This window comes from Chiroxiphia lanceolata, chromosome 6, assembly GCF_009829145.1.
Source record: "Chiroxiphia lanceolata isolate bChiLan1 chromosome 6, bChiLan1.pri, whole genome shotgun sequence".
Lineage (NCBI taxonomy): Eukaryota > Metazoa > Chordata > Aves > Passeriformes > Pipridae > Chiroxiphia > Chiroxiphia lanceolata.
The window spans coordinates 55,669,913-55,692,132 of record NC_045642.1 but is presented as its reverse complement, the minus strand read 5'-3'; the positions used below and the strand labels follow the sequence as shown (position 1 = coordinate 55,692,132).

The window sequence follows — 22,220 nt, the reverse complement described above, 5'->3', positions numbered from 1 at the left end:
CTGCAATTCTCCTGTACTATCCTATAAACTACCAAGATTTCTGAGGGTGGGAGCTGGACATAGGAGACTTCATTGCCAAAATAAGATAAAGGTCGGAAAGGAAACAAATTCAAGAAAACTGTTGTTTCGAGCCTTAGTTTACACAAAAGGTCACCAACAGTTTATTTTTCCACCCCTTATATATCACCTTTAAACAGCCAAACAGTTAAGGCAATGCAGACATCCAGGAAGCTGGCTAGCCACCATACAAAGTGCTTTAAAAACAGCAGAAAGGCCAATATGCTTCCATTTACAATATTTTGTGACCCTAACCAAATCATCATGTTTTATTATTTCCTCATTTTATAGCTCTGCTCTCTCATAAGAGCCAGCAGCCAACATTTCTTCTCCACTGGCCAAAGGAGCAGCCAAGTGTCTCCTTCACAGCCAATACCAGTTACTGAGCCATAAGCAGCCAATATGAGGTTGTGACAGCACAAGGTAGCAGCTGATGCCCTTCTACTGGAAAATTAGACTTGGGTTTTAGTCACCTAAGGATTTTTTTTCTATCAACTTAATTTATTCTGCAACCTTATTTGAAGTTATTTCATCAAATTTGGATTTAAATTAGGGCAGCCAGTGGAACTATGCTGATTTATGCCAGCTGAGGAACTGACTATATTTTATGGCTACATTCTCTTTCTTTTGTGCAAGAATAAACAGAGAAGAATTCATGCCCAAAGAAAGTAAAACAGCACTGTGCAATCTCAAGGCCAAAGAGAAGCACAGGTGCTGAAATCAGAAGTCTCTAATTTAAAAAACCTTGACAAAACAGGGGTGATTTTCCCAGTGTGGGACTCTGCAGATCTCAGTAGAAGGCCTTCAAGACCCAGCAAGAAGAGTCATTCACACAGTGCATTCATTGACAATCCCATGCACACAGCAGGCACAACTCTTTGATTCCTTCAGCTGGTACCCATACAAGCAACCAAACCTTTGGTAGCTAAGATGTACAAGATGGTAATGGGTCATTCCCATTATCTGAGGGTATATCCGAAGCAAAGTATTTTGCTTCACCCTTTACAAGACTTCCAGCTCTAGCAATGGCTGGCAATATCTTCTCCTTTTAACCTTGTTTCTGAACATAGCTGTCATGCAAAGGGAATAACAACATGCCAAGCCCATTAGAGTCCATCTTACCTGAATTCATAGTCTATTCTGACTATGAATTCTATGCTTGGAGATCCAAATTTAAAGACCGTCTCACCCCAAAGCTTTATGGCCTCCTGGGAAGCCTTTAACCTGAGCATGCTCTGAACAGATTTGTATTTGGACATGGTTGCTCCACCAAGAGATACACTGGCTGAAATTCCTGTCATATGGAGAGTCTGGTTATAGCTTGTCTATAGCCAGTGTTGTGGATGAAAGACCTTGATAAAGTTTATGGTCACTGTTTGCCTTCAAAGGATAAGAGCATCGACTCACTAAACTCATTAGAACCTTTATCTAAAGGATTTAAGTTACGCTTTAGCCCCTACTGACATTCTGCATAGGACCAAATAGCAGTCCCTCAAAGAAAAAGCTATTACCAAGTATTAGTGCTACACAGAGACAAAAAAACCCCCTAATATTTACAAAGAAATAGTGAACGTTCCAAACAAACTGCATTTGTAATATCAGTCTCCCCCTACACATTCAACTCAAATGGAGCCTGATACATACACCATACAGAATTCCTAAATAAGAACAGGGAAGAGATCTCAAACTTTTTAGGAGGACATTAAAAAGATTTCAGACAACCTGAAGCAATTAAGACATATGTAAAGCAGGAAGTAAGATGCTTCAACAAACAAAAATTCAGTCAATTGGTTTAATAGCATATTCTTACAGCTATGCTAAGAGATACAATTAATAGCGCATCTAGAATTCCATGTTAATTTGAATATGGGGAAGGAATAGCAACTACATAAGATCAATACTGCAACCTCCCCTTAAAGGGAAATTCTTTTTCCAGTGTACATCAGAAATGCCAGTCAACACGTGATTGGCAAGTTTGTATTCCAGTGCACTGCTTACAGTCAGTTGTTTTCTGACAGACGCCAAAGAAAATTTCTAAGTTGAGTGCCCAGGGTGCCATAAAACATTTGAAACTTTGATCCCACGGATCATAATGAATCATAATTTCACTTCCTTAGATGATACAGTTTGACATTTTCTTTAAGTAAAAGCTTCATTTGGGAACTTACAAAGGAACATGAAGAAGAGTCATTAGACCAGGGAGTTAGTTTTTGCTTACTTGCCATTAGGTGTTCAAAAAGGAAACGTTACACAAGTAGTTGAACTTACTCATTTGCACCTCTGAAAAGAATTACTCTAGATCTAGAGGATGGATCCCTAGAAGATCCATGGGTTTTGTTTTGAGAGGAATTTTGGGAACAGGACCCTTAGAGGGGGTTCTACGTATTTTAATGCTTTTCTAGTTCCCCAATAAAATGCACCTTCATGGAGATTTCTATATTTTTAACAGCCTTTGACTACTTGGGCAGCAGTAACTAGCAAAATTTCAGGCAGGCATCTGCATTTGCCTGTCCTACTCCAAAAGAGAAAATCAAATAGCTCTTCAGTCAATCTGGTAAATATAAAAAGAGAATGTTACTGGAGGACTAGAGTATCTACATATATTCCTAAAAATTAGTAAAATAAAACCTGGGTTTAGAATAAACTAAAGATTAGTAGGAATTCCTTCACTTACATGAAAAGCAAGTGGCAGTGGACTTTTACTAATGCATCAACACGAAATTATGCAAAATTAAAATTAAACCTTCTGCTTTGAATCCCAGCAACACTAATTTTGTCCGTAACCCATAAGGAACACTAGTGTCCCACAGCTAACAGTATAGGTTAAAACCTACCCTAAAAGTTACTAGGATTACATTTAACCTGTTGTGCTTTTAACTAGTCTCCTTTTTCTTTACATTTCATTCTTGTTTTAGTCAAAAAGCAGACCTGTTAACAGTTCATTCACAACCAGCACTAAATATATACAGTCAGTGGTAAACGAACTTCAGCCCTAAAGTCTGAACATGCCACCTCTGTGACATTTAACATCTGCACTGGCCCAAAGATCAAACAGCACAATTTCAGTCTTCAACTTTCAAATCATTGAGCACCAACAGCAACAAATCTTGAGCATTTTAGGGGAGCTATAGTTGATCATTTGCAAAGATCATAAATGAGAGGAGGGGATTAAGGTGTACGGATAAGAGGTGCAACAAATTGAGGAAAGACCATTCTAGAAGAGACATTAAGTAGGAACAAAAAGTATTTAGAGTAACTAGCCATGCATAAACCACCAAAACTTGTCCTCCCAGCCTAAAAGAAAGTCTGGCAGTAGAGATGGGGGCCTGGAAACAGGCATGATTTGAGTATATCGTAATACCATCCTGAAACTACTGGCAACAGCAGAAGCACAACAAAACAAGCAAGACCACTCAGTTAAATATGCTATTAAAATGCAGGCACAGTTGTTTTATTATGCACAGGCCAGTAGATTGGTACTCATCACCTAACAACATACGACTGAGTTCACGTCAGGAACGGATCCAGACAGGCAACGTGGATGTCCAGAGAAACTGCACAAGCAATGAAAACCTCTGTGCATGGGAAAACTGGACAAACTTTGCCCTATGGCAGATGAAGCCTGAGGATAAAAACAGACTGATTTTCCCTCACCACATGTCAGGGGATAAAAGGTGTTATAAAATCTTCCATTTCTTGTTTACACACAGCCATAAATGCCAGCTCGTTGGTAATTAAAAGGATGGAACATCAGCATTTAACAAGGTTTAGAAAAACTGCTTAGAGATAATTTCCATTTACCCTTCTGTAATATGCCACTTACAACAGTATACGTTCCCCCATACACATGTGCAGCTCATGTTTGTCAGCACTGCTGTTTGGAGCCCCCAGCGTATTTTATAAATTCCACACAAATTAAAATAGGGGGCGAGATAATGCAAAGCCTACTTCAGTTGCCTGGCCATGGTCTGACTGCACTCCATTTGCTTCCATGGCGCTGCAGTCACTGTCCCCAAGTGGTTCTGTCTAAAATGGTTCCTCTAGAGCAGAATAAAAGACAAATTTTCTAAAGCCTTTAGGAGGCTGTTGCTAGCCACCAGCCTGGCCATAAATATTTGTTGTGAATTATGTAACATCATTGATCAGCACTTCCTACACTAATGGTCTTTGTTGCATGAGCCTGCTTTCAGGTCTTCACTCCACCATTAAAGTTTCCCTTTATCTCAGATTTGACAGACTATTTTTCCTTCACTACCTTTCTCCTCCCCCAGATAATGGTTTTGAAGGTTTGACAGTGTAGATAACTGAAAAGAGCTTAATTTTTTGTTTACACTTGTCAAAAGGAGCTTTGATAAATAGAAGCAGACACAGACAACATAAAGCTACTTACTTTAAATCTTTTTTAAAAAAATCAAAATAAGACAATCTTCATAAATTAACCACAGTCTGAAAACTAGGTCTTCTGCAGCTGGTAAAGTATAGTGTCATCCAACTTCAAAAAAACCAAACCTTCTGAGTCATGTTTCCAGTAATCAGGAAGCAGCTAGAAATGCCATCATTGTTCACAAGCATTTGGAGATTTTATTAGGGTAATTATATCACTTTTTTAAACTTCTTACCAAAAAGCTAAACCAAGAAACTTGGATAATATCTTGAAATAAGATTGACAGGGCTTTAAGATTAATATCAAATATTAAGACTCAAGATGAAAGCTGAAAAACTGAAAACACTAGCACTTCCTGGTAAGAACAAGGGAGCTGACTCCACCAAAAACATAGCTCATGTTACTGGTTCTGCAGTCAACAAATAACACATTTTCAATCTGATGCTTTGAAGAGGGAATTAGGAAGCAAATCTTCAGGTGTTAATTCCCTCTCTACCCTTCTTTTCAGGCAATTCACACAGGTGCATACAGCAAGTACCAAACCAGGTAACTAAATACCCAATCCTGGAAACCAGAAAGTTGACCAACACTATTAACCAAGTGAGCAAAGTCTCACTTCTTCTCTAACCTCAGCCCATACACAACTGAGATTTAACCACAACGGTATAATTGTTTCAGGAATGTCTTAGCCCTCAGCATCAGTCCTCGTGGCAGGGAGTTCTGCAAATTAACAGCATGAGTGAGGTAAATCAATTATCTACCACATAGTTACTCGTGCTTATGTGTACATAAAGATGTTCATATATATACACAGAAATACACTGGCACAGCCACCATCATAAGCAACAAATTATGAGAACTCACTGCAATGAAAGGAGGGTAGGCATGATTTTGCTGCACGTTATAACAGTCTCAGCACTCCTGGAGCATACCAGGCTGTAATGACACCCTAAGACCATGACATCCTGGGTCAAATGCCTTGGTACAGAGCACATACCACCTTCCAGCCCATAAACACTCACTTTGGTTCCTGACATTCAACCACTTCCACAAAGAGCCCAGAGGGCAGCTGCAGTTATATTCACTGACTTTAACACCCGCTGAGTTTATTTCTTCAGTATATTTTTTAAACAGAAAAACAAGAACAAAGAAATTTAAAAGCATATATACATTTGAATAATGTTAAAGACAAACACTGAAGCAATAGCAGACAGACAGTTATGAACTGAAACTGCTACTTGTTTTGTTCTGCAACTCACAGCAGCAGCACTCCTTCCTGTTCTTCTCTCTACATCAGATGCCTGATTATTTAAATGCTCTTATTTAATTTACCTGTGCACTGCTCCTTCCTCTTGCAAAGCAGACAAAAAAAAAAATAAATAAAAAAATCAAGTAGATAGTGATCAAAGACCTTAAAAGATCAGCAGCCAGAAGGACATGTCTGTTTTATCCTCCCTCCTCTCCACCCATTCCAGAATAAATTGCAGAGGTTTACTGAGAACCAAAGGGAACTGAGACTCTCTGGTTGCTTCTGACCCTTTAATTAGAGCAGCTGGGTAGAAATAAATAAACCCTGCCTTCTATCTTTATGACCTTTGATTTCTGACACTACAAGACACTCTGAAGAAACATTTTAATAAAAAAATTCCTCTTCTGAGGGAGGAGAAAAGAGTCTGATCTTCCCCTTCTGGTACAGTAGATTGTTTAGAGATGAGAATGTAGCAAATTTCTGTTCAACAAACAATTAATATCACTACTTTATATTACACCACTGCTCTTTAGTTAATAGGGGTGGTTCTGAGTCTGAAAGAAATTGCTTCTGAATGTTGCTGTGACTGATGTGCTAAACGTAGTGAGCAACTGATTCTTATTTTCATAATGAAAGAAATCAAGGTAAAACTTTAATTTAAACCCAAAACAAACTATCCTGTAATATTAGAGGAAGAAGAAGTTTTAAAATTACTTCTTGTTCAATTTCAAAGCAAACTCTGCTACTTAAATTTGGGTGTAACCCTGTGAAGTTTTTCTTAGTTTTTTTTGTTACTGTACTCACTCCACTTTTAGACAAATTGAAAAAATCTTTTATTGGCTGTTCTTTTCAGACAAAATCTCTATCAGAACAATAAAAAACATTGAGACAGATTCTCAAGCTGGTATAAACTAAAGAAACTTCTCTGGCTGGTAGATTTACAGTAGACAGATTCTGGTGCTTCACTTCAGCAGCATTGCTGTTATGATTAATTCAGAAAATACTTTCTATAGAAGAGTATACAACACTGATTTTAAAAGAAACAGCTATAATTACCTGGTGTAGTTCTTCCAAGTGTACTAATCCAATTCATGTTCACCAGCAGATGTGTGGTTCTTGTTAGAGACTAAAGGCTCGGGCATGAGCAGTGATGAATGGGCCAGACCCATAACTAGCAGCAGAACTGGTGATTTCAGGAAACTCCTCCCCATCAATTTGGATCAGGTGATTTGGTCAAAAAAATCTTATCCTTCCCTCTCTTCCTCCATGCAAATCCTGAACTATGATGCATTTTAACAGTCTATTTTTTAAGAGACCTTTTAAGATTATTTAGGCATCTTTATTGTAAATATAGTAGAGGAACAGCAGTAAAGCTTCACTTCTCACAAGACCACCCAAGAAAGGGCCTTTTTCTAAGGAAACACTTCATTTCTCTCAGCAACACAAGAAAACCACCCTGAAGAGCTTCCCGCTGTTCTGCAGGGTGTCTGAAAACAAGGGGAATTGCTGTTCTAAATATGCCTCTCAGGTTCCATTGTTATCAGCATCCAAGTTCTTTCTTTGTCCGTTTTCCTCTCACCTTCTGCTATTTATATTTCCTCAGGCATAAATTTCTTGCTTTTTTGAAAACGGGTACCTACCTGCCTAAAGAGAAGATTTTTCAGAGATAGAAAAAAAATTCAGAGAAAAGTCACTAAGTTTTACATGCATTAGTGTAACTTGAAGATACAGTGGGTTCACTTTTCTCCTGTTTATCCACACCTTCATTTTACAATAGACAGACTCATGGTATGGAAGTAAGGCTCCATGTAATTCCCCTCCCTACTAGTAGCCTTGAGAGACATTTAGTCTCATACACACCATATCCTCCCATGGTGAAGAAACCTTAACTTTTATTGTTATTAAAACTGCTCATTCTCAAGTGTTCAATTGTCCATTTTAAAATGCTAAAATGAAAAGGAAAAAAAAAGGCAGGTAAATCCCAGTGGCTTTAGTTTTCACTGGTTGAAACTGAGGCCTATGCCCCTGTTATAATTCTTTGGACAGGTTAATTATTTGCATTTAAAAGTCAACACAGATGTGTTGATACTGCTTTCATACAAAACAATAAAATAAAAATGTCACAGATCCTTTAATTTGTCTACAAATTAAATTGACATTCATGTATAATAGGATTTAATGCAGATGTAATTCCTTTGCTCTATTTCAAATATCACCAAACTCACCTGTTGCAAAGTAACTGCATAGTCTGAATAACCACAAATATTCAAAGGATGGATAAGTGCCCCAAAAAAAAGTTATTTTTCATGAAAGAAATGCTTTTGCTATCCGAACGACCAATTTATCTGCAAGTCCTACACAAAAAAAACTAAATATACTTTGTAGCTAACATCTGAGTCACACTGCATTTTCACCTTGGTAAAAATGCAAGATCAAAAGAGCAAAGCCAAGGGGTATAATTTTCTCCTCCTTTGTCACATCCCAAAATGTTAAGTACACGTTCTTTTCCAGCAATCCCCACACAAAAGGATAAAATGAAGAGCAGTGAACTTCAGCCTATTAAATGTCACCCCAAAATAGGTAATTACCATACGAACATTAAACCGATGCACTCCTCTCCTTACGAGGTTCCTTTTTACTAGCTTAAGATATTACCAGATCTTAATTGGTGCGAAATGAAATCTCTTGAGCTGCAATTCAAAGACCTCCAAAACGTCACCTACCAGCTTATTCTAAAGTGTTGATTAAACTAGGCCAAAACAAGGCTTAAATAATATTCACTAAGCACACGTACACAGAGCATGTGCTAGAGTCAGAATCGCATGCAGAACTTTGAATTCATGTCTGTGCACATAACCTACACGGGTCACTTCTCAGCCAGTAATTGCTGGTCTGCTCCTCTATGGAAAGGTTTACTGCACCCATCTGTGCCCTTGCCCGTGAGCTTCATGGTGAAACAGATACCTGAGTGTCAGTATGTTATAGACTAGAGGCAAATCAAACGTCAGCAACAGACATCAGCTGAGCAGTTTGAATCCAAAGCTATAGGCAAACTGGGACTGCATGTGATCTAGCACTTGGTTCATTCACTGAGGGGACAGGAAGAGAAGAGAGCCATGCATTTCAGGTTCTTTAAAAGACTTATCTCTGAAATAAAGAGTTATGTGGAGACAATCTGATTTAGCTTTATGCCAAAGAAATACTTAAGAGGAAATCTCTTTTCTGTGATAGCTCCTTCATCAGCTCTTTCATAAAATACAGGAAAGGGAGAGAAACTCCTGGGGAGTTGACAGGGATCACAAGAATGGTTGAATTCATGTTACACCAAGGACAGCCACGAGAGAAGACTTAAAATTAGGAATCACAGGAGAAAGAATGGAAAGCACTCCAGTTCAGACAGGCTAAAGCACGAATCCATGGTACGTCACATTCCTTTAGTTCAGGATGTCCTAGCCAGTTTTGTTCCTGTATGAACTGACATAAAGCTCATTTTTCTGCTTACATAGTATTTAAAGTAGAGGGTACACATAAAAATACGCTGATGCTGAGAGGCTGAACAAACCCCAGCACATTTGAGAGGATGATCTACATTCACTCTCATATACTCATCTACAGACTCCCAAAGGTAAAGCAGCAAACGTTAACTGTGAATGTTTTAATTATGTTGGTTTTTTTCTAGAGGACCTGGAGAATCTGAGAAGGTACTTCAAAAGGAAGCAAGCATTTGAAAGCTATATAAGCACTATGATTTTTAGGTCATGTCATATTGTTAATCAGTCCATGAAATCTCCATGTTAACATGGAGAAGTCACGTATGAAAATATACTACCATCTTTCTAACAAGGTCTCTAATAAATCACATATTCTTCCATGGACTTAGGACTTTCTTTGATGCTCAATACTCAAAAGCCATAGCCTGTAAAATATTTTCCCTAGCCCACAGCTTTCCACTTAACTACAAATTTTCCTGAACTAATGACTGTGAACACCTTTGTGCTCTCAGCGAGAATTGTGTTTCCCTTGCTTCCTCACTGCAGATTCCATGTCGGAAAAATCACCACCACAGCATAAAACTGGGAAGGAGGCATGTCACAAAGCTGCAGCTCTCCAAGAGCTTTCAATACAGAAACAAGCTTTCATATTTCTATTCCAATTTGATGCTTATTTTCTCTGTTTGTGTCAAAAGAGAAGTCTCATGGGCAGTCTCAAAGCAGACTGGTCCAACTGGCACTGCTAAGCTCACGCAGGCTTGATGCACTAAGCTACCAACTCTGACATGAGTTACTGTCCCATTCCCCTGTTCCTGCTTTCTGCCAGGGGAAAAATAAGAGCACCAGTCTGCTTGGAAGGGTTTCATTTTTCACTCCTCAGTCTTCATTACCTAGGCATTTATTTGTGGGGACAATCACAGTCATCATGCTAAATCAACAGAAAACAGGGATTGCTGATTTATTCCCACAGCAGAAAGATTCAAAAGCAGCAAGCAGCACAACACACAATTCAACAGCAGTGAGGAACTTCTGCACCCAAAACTTTATGGAGAGACTTGTCTCATGTTACCTCCCTCACAGCTGCTACAGTCCTCCCCTCTCCAAGCTCTCTGTGGGCTCCAGGGCCACTGTTTCCTTCCATCTGCTCCAGCCTGGAAGCCAGCCCTGGACCAGCACAGTCTACATGGAACTGGTGCTTGTGAGATCTAAGTTCTACTGCTGCTCTTCAGGATCTAAGCCACAACTCATGGACTGATTAGTCTGAGAATACCTTGCCAGCTCCTCACTCGATTCTGCCTAAAAAGAACAGCAGCAGCTGTAAAAAGAGTCACAACTGCCACTGTTCAGCATGCACATTTCATACGCTGAAATAGTTTTGCAAGAGTTAGTACAGACAGAAAAAAAAAAAAAATCCTTGCTCCAGGATGCTGGCAAGGAAAATTGTTCCCTCTACCAACATGTTGGCAAGGAAAGTGTTTCTTTTTTCCCCCTCCTCACACCAGCACTTCTGGATTGGAAATTCTTCCATCAGGATGTTGGCCAGTCTAACACAGCCCACAAACATCTTAAATCTGACATATTTTTAACTGCCTGACAGTAACACTGAAATCTTTCAACACCATCTTCATTAACAGAGTTCAACATTAGTAAGAATTACTTTCAATAATATTTTTATCTCCCTCACCGGCACCTTCATAGAGGCAGATTTTCAGGTATATGAACCATTCCTACAATGAGATTAAGAGATAGCTAAGAGAACACTGGTTTTGTTTTGTGCTTGTGCAGAGAGATTAATTGTGTACAGGACCTATCACTGACACATCCTGTCTGTTTAGATAAACTTTCCTCTTCAGTCCATATCCCAAGATCAATTTTGAAGCAAGAACTCACTTTTTCTATTAACGTGCTACAAAGCCACTAGATCAGGGAAAAACCACTTCCACCTCACATTGTACTTGAAATTAAGGAGGATTTGCAAGAGCTTACTCTCACACTATTCAGACATCACCTGGCACAACAAGACACAGCTTCTATCTAGTTGGTAGTCCATACTTTCTGCAGCATTAGACAAGCTGCAGTGGACGAAGCAACTACCAGCCTAAAATTTTTCTCACCTTAGACCCAGAAACTGAGGCTAGTGGACCCTGCCCATAACTCCAAAAACTCCACATTCACATTATCACAACTCTCAGTGTGCTGGAGTGTGCTACTCCACAGCAGGGTTTTTGATTAGGTTCGCTACCAACTGCTTGACTTTTAAGCAGGACCAGGCTCAGGACGTGGGTACAGAGCCTTCTGCATCTGAAGATATTGATTGATATCTGCTTCATAGGTCTTACACATTGCAATATCTACCAAGGCCTCCTTTGGCTTCAGGCAGAACAGTCATGGCAAGTTTAGCAGCAGTCTTTCACAATCAAGGTCTTCCACAAACAGCTATTTCTGCAAGATGAAAGCAGCCTCCCTGGACAGCAAGCAACTGGCTCCCTGCAAAGTTAGTGCTCTATGCCCTTCAGATTAGGGAAGTTGCACATTTGTTTTCATTATGGGAAATAAACTGATTAGCAGATGGCTATTCATTTTTTCCCCTCTCTGTCAACTCTAATATAATAGAAATAGAAATTATAAATAGAAATCTTACTTCAATGAACATTCAAAGAACTCTCAAAAAAAAAAAATCAAAATTCCTGCACATTAAATATATGGCTTTTGCAAATTAAGTAAATTAATCTTTAAAAAGGAAGTTTATTTTTACACTTGACTGATAGCATGCTATATGATTAAAATACATTGATCTACAAGCTTTAGAAAGATGATTGAAGATTAACTTAGACATTGGATACACTTAGCTAGGTTTTACAGACTAAGTGGATAGTCTTCAGTTTATACAAGTGCCATTTCTTGTCTTTATTTCAGCTCAGCATCTTTATCAACATGGCAAACCACAACAGAGTGTTAAAGGATAAAAAAGTCAAGCAAGAGAGACCCACTTTCAACTTGTCACACTCTATTCAGGGCCAACAAGTCTGAAGTTTTTGCCTAGACATTGGTTTCACATTTATGCAGCATGCAGTGGAATGCGCATTTGAAATAGGCAGGGAAGAGCTTGTGCAGGAGACATTCAAGTGTGTACAGGGAGGCCTGAGCCCATGGCTAGAAGAAGAGGTAGAGATGACCTGTTATTCTGAATATGTTATTCCATGTCTTTCATCTCCTGCCGTTTCTCTGCCTGCTCTATTTTGATTATAAACACTTCCTAGGTGTGCTCACAACAGACTGGGAAGGCCTCAGCTGCAAGGGTCTTCCCAAGGGCAGCATAATGTGAAAACAAACAGCTCTGCGGGGAATTTACAGGACTAGAAAAATACAGACAACTCTTTATTTCCTCTGTAAGCTGTTCAGAAATCACTGCAAAAGGACAAAAATCACCATTACACTGGTGCCCTCCCCTCTCCATTCAGCAGATGCTACTTTAATAACAATGTGATCCAGCCTCATTATAAAGTTGTACAAAAAATACCACAGCATCTCAGTGTATTGCTATCGTGTTTTCACATAATTTATGCCTTCCTGATCTCAAGCTATCACCTATCCAACAAACTGCCATCAGAAATACATTGTCTCAGACTCAAGATCAGGGAAACTGCTGCTGTGTAGGTTACAGTAATTTCCTTCTCTTCCCAAATGCAGCAGTCAGAGCAGCAGTCCACGAGGCTCTAACAAACCACCAATAAAAAAATATGAAAAATAACTATATTGTAGTAGCAAATACAAATATGGACCAAATAGGAGACCTGTGGAGCAAGGTCCATAGTCCATGAGTGCTTGCCTCTCGCTGGGAATATGCCTCTAGTCAATAAAATACTTTAACATACATGTAAGACACTGCAGTCAGTGAGCCTTAAAATGATTAAATGAACCCTTGAACAACAGCTTAAAGAAGAAATAAAACATTCTCCTCTATTTTTATAGTTTATTTCCAAAGAAGGTCCCTTGATTGAAATAATACTGTTTGTGTTAAAACTGTTTGACTCATGGCTTGAATTTCCTGCCAATAAGTTTCCACAAAGAACCCCTGGAAATTGCAAAATAAGAATTTGTCTTAATGGTCATTTCCAGTCTTGCACTAAGGCCATCACTTATCTGTTTTCTCCTAGACAACAAACGATAAATTGGTATCTAAAAATTCAGTCAGCTATTAAAACATATTCTGTATATCAGAACAAATTCTAGAAATTTCATTCCAACCGCAAGGCCTGGAAAGGAACTGGAAATGAAGTCCACAGGGCCTCCCAGTCCCCCTCATTCCCAATATATTCCTGGTCTTACTCCTCTGATTCCCTAATTGGTAATAGAATCACTGTATCTCTGCTAACAAATCCACGTCTAGACTCTTTTTCAAAACCAGGTTTACCTGCCATTCACAAGGTGCTCAGCTTCTACCTCAATCTCCATTCCAGAGGTCTCCAGGAATTACTAGCCAAGCACAAAGGGACCTGAGAGTTTGGATTGACAGGAAGCTGAACAGGAGCCAGCATTGTGTCCGGGTGGTCGAGAAGGCCAATGGATCCTGGCCTGGATCAGGAACAGTGTGGCCAACAGGTCCAGGGAAGTGATTCCTCCCCTGTACTCAGTGCTGGTGAGGCCACACCTGGAGTAGTGTCCAGTTCTGGGTCCCTCCGTTCAGGAAGGATATTGAGGTGCTGGAGCAGGTCCAGAGAAGAGCAACAAGGCTGGTGAAGGGACTTGAGCACAAGTCCTATGAGGAGAGGCTCGGAGAGCTAGGGTTGTTTAGTCCGGAGAAGCGGAGGCTCAGGAAAGACCTCATCACTCTCTACAACTCCCTGACAGGAGGTTGTAGCCAGGTGGGGGTGGGTCACTTCTCCCAGGTAGCTCTCAGTAAGACAAGAGGGCATGGTCTTAAGCTGTGCCAGGGGAGGTTTAGGTTGGATATTAGGAGGAAATTCTTTACAGAGAGGGTAATCAGGCATTGGAATGGGCTGCCCAGGGAAGTGGTGGATTCTCTGTCCCTGGAGGTTTTTAAGATGAGACTGGATGTGGCACTTAGTACCATGGTGTAGTAACCACGGCAGTAGCGGATCAAGGGTTGGACTTGATGGTCTCAGAGGTCCCTTCCAACCCGGCTGATTCTATGATACAGAAGAAAGAAAAGCTTTCCACCCTCCCTTGGCCATCCTTTGGATGACTGCCTGAAGCAGGTAGGTCAGAGCACACTTCAGCCCAGGCAGCAACAGCCCCTGGTCCTTCCTAAGGAGAGTGTGAACTCAGAGCCCAGGTCAGGCCCTCGAGGCTTACTTTGTCACCAGGGATCCACACAACATTCTGCATTTTGCATGGCTTCAAAACTTTAAGAACTTCCTAGTTATTTTACCCCAAGAGAAAGAGTTAAAGAATTTTATAACCAAGAGATTGTGTTTTTACTGTGAGAAATTAATTCAACCAAACACTGCAACCCAGTGGAAGCTCCGGACCTCTTTAAATGAGCTCATACAGCAGATAATGTCTTTTTAATCAGTTTGATGCTCTGATAAATTGACTCCTGTTTCCTAGCAGGGGGAGAAAAGGAGCAACTGAACTGATGCTAGCTCAAAACAAAGTATTTTGAGATAGAAGCCATTTGTGTGTATAAATGCCAGAAAGCCTCTAATTTAGAAACACAGGCAATTCCTTTCTATTTCAGCTCCATAAATCTGTTTGTCTAATCCTGGGATATTTTGAGGGATTTTATGATAGCCCATGTGCATATCATTCCACTTGCCTGCACAGCAAAATTTGCTTGAGTACACAAAACATATAGCAACTTGTTGGGCTGAGTAATAGTAATAATCCATCTAATCACAGTCAATTCAGCTGCTGGTTGCTTATGGGCATCCTTTACACATTAATTTAAAGACTGAATAAGCAAGATCAGAGCAGCTATTTAACAAAAGGCATGCTCATAAAGCTCCTCTAAGCATCCAACACTCATTTTCAGAGGCTTGTGATCTGAGAGCATGCTTTTAAAACAAGTTTACCAGCTTTAACCTTTCTGTCTGTCATCAGAAACACACAAGTCAGGAGAATTTTATTTCATTTGTTACTAAATGAGACACATTTCTGATCGATAATTTCGGCTTTGGGAAAAAGGACAGGTATACACAAATATAATGTGGTGTGTGTTTTTGGTTTTTTGTTTGTGGTTTGATTTTTATTTTTACATAAAACATGTATTGTGTCCATTCCCCAGTCTCAACATGCCTTATTTTCAGTCAAAGTTACCCCAGTGAGGTGATGGGTAGCACAGTAGGTCTAGGTGGCACTATCAGTTTCTTCATGAAGAAATATTTCTTGTTTAAATACATTTGAGCAGAAAAATCACACACTAACTAGCTGAGGTTGTGGCCCATGAGGAGTGTCCCCTGTTGTTTCCAGCTACCACAGAGCTGGTTGGCAGCAGAGGTCACCACTACAGAACAATTCATGACCTACTCAAACACGTCACCACTACAAACCCCCACTGCTTAAACCTAGTAACTTGTGTCCCTTACACTGTCACAACACGGGAATAAAGCAGACCACAATTTAGTGGTTTTAAGGGTGGATGTGGAAGGACTAGGGGTCAAATTCCCCTAAACCAGGTGGACATTCTGATATGAAATAGCACTCCCTGGACAGTGAGTCAGGAGGGGGTGTTGCAAAGCACAGTTACTAAGCATGACTCCAGACTTCTGTCTAAACTTGTGACACAGAATGTTCCAACCCATGGCACTGTAAACAGAATCTGGTCACTTAGACTGTGATTCAGAGTTGGCTATCGATGATGCCCCTGTATCACCCTTAAGCATGCTGCCTCAACCACAGTAACCAGACCATCACAGGGACACACGTATTTCCTGCACGGGTGCTGTCACAGGCAAAAGTATTTAGAAGATCAATTAATTCCTCCCCAAGACAACACAGCAGTTTGGCTCTAGGAGAAGGTGCACTCACTTCTTAAACTCAACCCTAAAGTCAAGCATCAGGAGGACAGAAGTTACCACTGCCTTTCCTGGAGGAACATCAACAATAAATCAGATTGAGTTGTGTGAACACCTGAGTGGAGGCACGAGGGGCTAAGAAACAAGTATCCACTGAGGAAGAAATCTCAACATGTAAGAAGAAAGAGCAGCTCTTCCCAAGAAGTTTTTCCTGACATCTTGCTTCAAGGCCTGAGATGGTGAATGCAGACAAAAATTCCAAGGAGGAAAGAAATACAGAAAAGACAAAAAGCTAGTAGTGGAAGTGTAAGTAACCACAGATACTTGTGCATGGCAGCATTTCTTCTGCAGAGTGCCTGTAACAACAACAACAAAATGCCATTCAAGAATTATCCCTTTTTGTAATAAAACTGTACTGACTGTGAATTGTTTCCCCACAGACCACAATACCATCATAGGAGGTAGTTCAGCAAAAGCAGAGATCAGTAGAAGCCATGGTGTTTAAAGAAGTTACTGGTTGGAGGAGGGTAGGGTGTTTTAGCGGAGCGTTTGTTATGACAAAGTAGGTATGCATTCAAAGGTCACTAGTTTAGATCCAATATCACATGCAGAGCCTAGATTTTAAAATTTCAATTGAAAATTGCAGTTGTATGCATTGCTTTCCCCTTCTCACTGGAAAAGAGATACTAGAAAAACACTTAGTTCATATTAGAATGCTATCTTCTTTTAAAAACACTTCTTTACATGTTACTGAGGATGCATTAAGTCCTTGATTATACTTCTAGTTAATATAAATTTGACTTGTCAATATAGTATTCAAATCGTTGGTTTATGAAGCAGGAAGGTCTCTGGGGCAGTACTGGCTACAAAAATTTAGACTAATTATAGATGAGAAGTAATCACTTTTTGATCAGTAAAGGTACCATTGTTACATCATTCTACAGTATATTGCATCTGGGTTTCTCAAGGAGGCTTATTAATCACATAAGCTTCATAATATTCCACTTAGTTGCAATTACTGTACCACTGCAGAAGTAAACAAAGATTGAGAAACCAAGTGTTTTGCCCTCAGATCCCTTAAATAGTCTGTGGCGGATTCAAAGTGTTCTTTATAGTAATGAAAAGGAAGGCAGCTTAATAGCTAAGCACTAGATTGATATTTGGGAGATCTGAAGTCACTTCTTTCCCATACACCTTTTGTTTTGTGGCTGGCATGCTTCCAAATATCTCTAGGTTCATCCTTAGTACCAGTGGGTAAAACTAATTAAGCAGGAGCAAGACATGTTAGATAAATATAGAAACCATCAAGGTAACCCAGCCACACACAGTACAAGCAAGTACTGTTTGTGCAGTAATGTTGTTTTTCACATGTAAAAAGGGAAAATCATTCCTCTGTTAATTGCCAACTGCTTAGTCTTAGACAATAGGAGCTAAAGCACAGGTTAATCCGAGGAGATTACACACCACCCCCAGTGCAGATACACAAAGCAGCTTATTCCACCTATCCTTTCAAAGTATAAAGTGACTTCACATCAAGGAGCCCTGAGAACGTGGGCAAGTTTGTGCTAGTGTGCTGTAACTTCACATCACGACTTACTGCTCATGCCTATCAGTGCCATATGGATTGCTCTGCAGTCCTCTTGGATTGTGCAGCTTCTGCCTCACGGCAGCAGAGGAATTGGGATACACATGTAAATATGCAGAAGGCTTTGTAGGAAAATGCAATGGGGGCTCAACTAATCTCTCCCAGCAGAGAGGAGAGAAGCTACAGGATAAGTGTTCGTTCCAGTGTGCTTCAGCTCCAGTGCCACCACATCACCTCACACTAACCAAGGTGGGGAAGGAAAACAGTGGCCTGTAATCTACAGAAGCAGCAATATGGACCTTACTTAGTCTTATAGAATTAAAAATGTGAAAGCAGAGACATAATGGAGTGATGTTGGCTTTGACTCCACAATTCCTTCAGTTCTGTGCATCAATAGACTTATTCAAAAACTTGTTTAATAAGAGAACACGCCTCGCACATGTGGGCTCCTAATACACTGTGTTGATTTCAGCCTCTCTTTGATATGTTCCCAGGGCTGCTGCAATACATATCACACTTTTTCTCCAGCCTTTTCATTCAATCAGCTGTCAAATACATACTATACATTGAAATCTCTTTCCTTCTCTACAAGAAAGAAAAATTTAAGATTAACAGAAAAGACCCCTGGGTCAGGCTTAGAAAAAAGGTACAGAAAAGATTTGGCTTTTCAAGCTTTGTATATGTTCTACAGCTCTCCCAGTATCACTGAGTCTGTTCATCTCAGGGGAATTACATTTGATAGCATATTTAGTTCACAGGACTAGCACAGTTACATTAAACAGAGGCTCCTAATAAAACATTACATCTCCCTCCCCCTGGCACTCCATTTGCCATGATGTAAAAGGCAGACACCCCATAGAGAAATTAATCAGAAAGAAGGGGAATGAATCTAAAGAGTGAAAATTAAAGACCCCATGACATCTACATCCATCTACCACATCCAGATGAAACAGTGTCCCAAAACTCATGGATTTATTAAGATCCTTCTGAGAGATGGAAGGGGTTATAGAATTCAGCATATTATCATCAATATAAAATATAGTTATTTAAATGGAAAGATTTCTCTTTGCTCATCAATGAAGCTCCACAGAGAACACAATGTTCTTTAGAGGAAAGCACACCTGTTTTGCTCTGCAAAGTGATGAAAAAGACTTAAAGCCTGATCCTATAGAGGCAGTATCAGTCTGATTTCAGTAAAACCGTGCTGCTTTACCTTCAATAAGGACACAGCCTAAGTATCTACATTTCTCCCACAGAGGGAAATCTAAGGAAGTGTCTGTGTTCAAAAAAACCCAAACAAATCATAATCATCTGTCCTCACATCCCAGTTCTTCCCCATTCAGTCTAATGCTCTCAAAGCTTTTCAACAGCAGAACTATTCCAACATAAGGAAAGCCTAAAACCTGTCTTAAGGACATCTTCATTTCCATTTAGCCCTTAACCAGATACTCATCTGTCTGTATCGCTACAGAGACATTTGCAGAATCAAATGAGGCTGTATAAGGGAAGGATTCCAAAAGCTTCAGCTAAAAAATTTGGCTGAAATGGATTAACTTGGACAGAATATGAAAGAAGCAATCGACTTAAAGTACACATGCACTATGCTAACTTTTGTAGACTTAAACTTGTAGCACAGAGGATGGATTTAACCAGCAAAGCAAATAGCAAGATGTGGACAAAAGTGAATGGATTATGCAGCACCTTTTAAACCACCATGCAGGTTTTGTTTGCAACATCTTAACTAAGTGCCAGGACTTAAATTTATGACACATGTGCAAAAGTATATGCGAGAAGAACCTCATGAACCTTAGCTCTTACTGACAGTACTGCATTTATGAAGCAATACTCAGATTAGAGCTTCCTCAAAAAGGAATTTAGTAGAGCAAGGTTTGAAATGCTACTTTCAGATCTGTTAGGCTTGATTCAGGTAGACCTGAACTTGGAGTGGCGAGCAGGGAGAGAAAGACCCTTAAGCTAATCACATCCCTCCACAAGACAAGATACAGGGTAAATACAATACCTTTCCTGCGTAAGTTATGTCACTTGGAGAGTTTGCAGATGACTAAGGCTGAATCAACTAAGCCTATTTATTTTACCAAAATAAAAACTTAACTTCATTATAAATTTAAGTTCACATCTTCTAGACACACAGACTACAAAAATTTCAGCAGGAGAAAGGTTCCAAATATTAAGCTGCTTCTGTTCTCAAACACCACCATTATTCCAGTCTTGGCAGCTCTGGGTCAAAGATCAGAACTGGGCCTTGAGAGATTACTAAACAAGTATTAAGAGTGAGGACTATATTATATGCTCTTGCTAGGTGGTCTCATGCCTCCTGCGTCACAAACACTTTCTTTGCAGCAAGTGGCTGCATGTCAGAAGATAGGAAGTGTCAAATTTTGTCAGAGCTGACTTCCAAAACACATCATCATTTATTCAGAGTGAAAAAAAGCTTCTTACTTCATGTTCTTGCAGACTGCTGAGGTGAGGAGGATACAATGATCTCCTCTTGAGAAAGGATGGTAACACACAGCTGAGGGTGGAAAGGCACTTCCCACATATTAAAGAATCCTGTTCATACCCACATTCCAGTTAAAAAAGCCCCCAAAATATGATAGTAGAGATTGCAACCAAATAAGACAGATAGCACTCCCATTAGTTGCTATCAGTGCAAGCCCACTTCTTGACAGTAACACCTTTGGTACAGTCCTGCCTAGCCCACCTTTCTCACTTTATCTCCCCAGATTCTCCTTCTGTTCCTCTATCTTCACAACAGCTTACTTGCCTTTCTACCACTGCATATGCAAAAGACAGTCAACAACTGGTTGCCCAGACTCAGAGTTTTTCAGGCTCTGAAAAACTGTGCTCCCTCTAAGCCTCTCAGTTTATAAGGAGCCCTTGCCTAAATTTGCCAAACAGCCCAGTGCCCAAGCAGCCTCTGGTAACAATGCTACAGACATTCTATTTAACAAATTTTACTAGATCATAGAATAATTTAGATTGGAAAAGACCTTTAAGATCATCAAGTCTAATGTTAATGCAGCACTGCCGAGCCACATCCTTAAGCACCACATCCACATCTTTTACATACCTCCAGGGGTGGTTACTCCACTTCCCTGGGCAGCCTGTTCCAATGCTTGGCAACTCTTTCCATGAAGAAATTTTTCCTAATATCTGATCTAGACTTTCTCTGGCATAACTTGAGGCCATTTCCTCTCATGCTCTTGCTTGTTACTGGGGAGATGAGACAATCACCATCTCACCACAACCTCCTTTCAGGTAGTTGTAGACAGCAATGAGGTCCCCCCCACCCCAAACCTCCTTTTCTCCGGACTAAACAACCATTCCTCAGTCACTCCTCATAACAATTGCACTCCAGACCCCCTACCAGCTCCCTTGCCCCTCTCTGCACACAGTCCAGCACCTCAATGTCTTTCTTGCAGGGAGGGGCCCAGAACTGGACACAGCACTCAAGGTGTGGCCTCACCAGTGCTGAGTTCAGGGGGAGAATCATTGTGTTGATCCTGCTGGCCACACTATGTTTCATACAAGTCAGGATGTCACTGGCCTTCTCGGCCAACTTGGCCCACCTATGGCTCGTGTTCAATCAGCTGCCAAACAGAACCCTCAGATCCTTTTCCACTGGGCAGCTTTCCAGCCACTCTTCCCCAAGCCCGTAGTGCTGCATGGGGTTGCTGTGACCCAGGTGCAGGACCCACCACTTCACTTGTTGAAGCTCAAACAACTGGCCTCAACCCATCGATCCAGCCTGTCCAGATCCCTCTGCAGGGCCTTCCTACCCTCCAGCAGATCAACACTCTTGCCCAGCTTGGTGTCATCTGCAAACTGACTGAGAGTGCCCTCAATCCCCTCATCCAGATCATTGATAAAGATATTAAACAGAACTGGATCACTGTTTACTTAAAGATCAGAAACTTGATGTTAACAACTCCTCCCGGGATTATAATGTAAAATAGACTTCCAACAACAGCACCAACAGAACAGCAAACCAAATGAAAGCACCATGACTATGACCAAGACTGTCCAAGACTTAGTTTTTCAAAGTGATTCAATATATCTTGGGCTGTGGCAACCCCTACAATACCAAGATATTTCATTCTACCACTGCAGTGATAATGTTAACAAAGTGTTATCCTGGTGACATGATAGAAAAGAACAAGTCAAAGGAAGCATTCAAGTAACTTCATTTAGTAAGATTTTTTTTATGCTACAACTTCTGGGAGTTAAGAACCATTCCAGACACATCCTACAAATGCTATTGTGCTGTCTTTGTAAAAGATAGAAGGGTAAAGGATGAAAACATTTGTAACAAATGCTCATGACATATTAAGCCAAGATTATTATCTATGCTTAAGTATTCTTTGGAGGATGTTGGGTTTTTTATCTGGTAAAAGGCTTACATGGACTAGATCTTAGTTTTGATCAGCACTACACATGCAAATATTCTGTGAAATAT

The 22,220-nt window shown here is 40.2% G+C and overlaps 1 long non-coding RNA gene across 1 annotated transcript; it reads right to left on the bottom strand.

Annotated features, from left to right (window-relative positions):
• Positions 1 to 1,458: 1,458 nt before the first annotated feature.
• On the bottom strand, positions 1,459 to 20,937 carry LOC116788535. Its single transcript, XR_004357669.1, has 3 exons — positions 20,801 to 20,937; positions 8,612 to 8,615; positions 1,459 to 1,468 (listed from the first exon to the last, which is right to left on the bottom strand). It is a non-coding gene; the product is annotated as an uncharacterized LOC116788535 (long non-coding RNA).
• Positions 20,938 to 22,220: the final 1,283 nt, after the last annotated feature.